The sequence below is a fragment of the Acanthisitta chloris genome, unplaced genomic scaffold (genome assembly GCF_000695815.1).
Source record: "Acanthisitta chloris isolate BGI_N310 unplaced genomic scaffold, ASM69581v1 scaffold14801, whole genome shotgun sequence".
In the NCBI taxonomy this organism is placed as follows: Eukaryota; Metazoa; Chordata; class Aves; order Passeriformes; family Acanthisittidae; genus Acanthisitta; species Acanthisitta chloris.
In genome coordinates, this window is record NW_008657796.1 from 31,492 (window position 1) to 33,541 (window position 2,050).

At 37.6% G+C, this 2,050-nt stretch overlaps 1 protein-coding gene across 1 annotated transcript in view; it reads left to right on the forward strand.

Moving 5' to 3' along the window:
* Positions 1–2,050, forward strand: part of MCTP2 (multiple C2 domains, transmembrane 2) — a 100,729-nt gene that overhangs the window by 15,870 nt on the left and 82,809 nt on the right. The gene's annotated exons all lie outside the window — the stretch shown is intronic.

The following is a 2,050-nucleotide window of genomic DNA, read 5'->3' on the forward strand; positions in this document are numbered from 1 at the left end:
TTTTCCTTTACTGTATAACAACCTGGAAAGCTTTCTGAGCAATAATGCATTTGGGATGCTTAGTTAGCTATAGTCTTCTTACTTCCCAACCTCAGAGAAAGGGCTTGGAATTTTATACTTGCAGGTATTGAGCTTGCTGGTGGTTTGCTTTCTCTGTATCTCCTATTTTTCTCTCTCTTTTCAGGTTTTGCCCTTGTTCATGGGTTTTCTATGCCAAAAGCAGATGAGTTGTGGCCATAAACCACCTGCCTTCATCACCCTCTTCATGCTCTCGTTTCATCAGTTGCTTTTCTTGTCTCAGCCAGTTGCTATTTCATGCACAGAATGGGTTGTAGACATTATTATTACTCCTGTTTTTTATAATGCAACTTTCTCCTACTTACCCTGTAATAAAAGTCAGGATTTTTTTTACCCTTTTTTTTTTTTTAATCTTTTTGAAGGAGGTGGAAGAAACTTAACACCAAAGAGCTCAGTGCTATTCTTTCTTAATGCTGAAGGCTACTGCCCGTATTGTGGGGCTAGAATTCATCTATGTTTTCCCACTCCTTGTGGAAAGTGTGCTGGTTTTAAGCTGTATGCTTTTTGTAAGAGTGTAATCATAGTTATGAGAAATTTTCTAAGGATAAGTCTAGTCCTAACCCATTGGAAACAATGAGAATCTGCCCTCTGACTTCCCTAGCTTTGAATCAGGCCCTTATTATTATTCTCTCTTAGAGGAGAAGAAAAAGAAAATACTCTTTAAGTTTGCAACTTATTTTTTTTTCACAAAAGGAGGTTTATTTCAAACAATTATTATTTAGGAAAAGGATCAGCTGCAGATAGTATTTGAAAACCAACTGATATTTTCCTTCTGTGCATGAAGCACCCTTTATGTGCAGCATGGACCAGGTTCTACCACTCTTCCTATTTGAACTGAAAGCAGAATGAACTCTTTCTATAATTCTTAGAAATAAATGTGTGTGTCACAGGAGTACAGTTCTTTACAGTGCTATGTAATTCCAAAGAGATATTCACACACAACTATTTTTTTCTAGAGTTTAAATCTGTCTTCACATAACACTGATCAAAGGTTTGGATATTTAAATCTGGATTTTTCACATTCTCACTGTTTCAGCAAACCTCTGACAAAACTGAGTCTTGGTCTTACACTGGGTTATCCTGGACTGCTATGTGTTTGTCAGTCAGTATCTTGGTGGGAACCAGGGAGGACAAGTTCAGATTATTTCCCACTGTGTGGTCTGGTGTTGGAGTTGGTCTTTTCCTGCTGCCAGTCCTAACTGCAGGCTGGGGGAACACCAGGACTGTTGCGTTAGCTCTTATTCTTCTAATGAAATGGAACTGTTGGGAGGAAAGTTTAATTCCAGATATAAGGTATAATACAGAAAATATTGAATATGACAGGTGAATGGCACCTGGGCTCAGTTAATGCTATTCAGTATGTGCTGATACGCCTCAGTTTTATTTTTTTCCCTTGTGAGAATTTTATTTTCAAAGTCTGTATCTGTAAATCAACCATCTAGTTAAATCCTCCCTATGCCTTGATTCCCTTTATATCTCTTGTCCTGCATGGTGGTTGGTGTTAATGCAGATGCCCCTGGTTTAATAACAATTAAAAAAAGTTGATTCTCTGTTCAGTTTTCCTTTGATAGCTGCAAGTTTTTCTACTGCTGCTGAGTGGCACGAGCCTTACACTCTGTCCATGGACATCTGCTCCGTAAAAATATGGGACATTATTGCCGTGGCAAATTGTGTCACTTGGATTAAAAAAGTGTTACCTTGTTCTTATGAAGTTTATTCTATTTGTGGTTTTTATCCTAAGCTGATGAATAATGTCAGGATTTTTTCACTGAAACTTCAAAGTTGGTTTTAAGTAAATTGGCTAGTGACACTGGTGATGAAATCCTGACGGGTATTTTAGCTATTGTTACTGGTTTCCTTGGAGCTCCTATCCAAGTTACAATGCTTTTGAGTTTTGGTCCTTTTATACATTCATAGTCACAGGATCACATTTTCTCTCTTCCACTATGTTGTTAGTTGGCCTGTAAATATT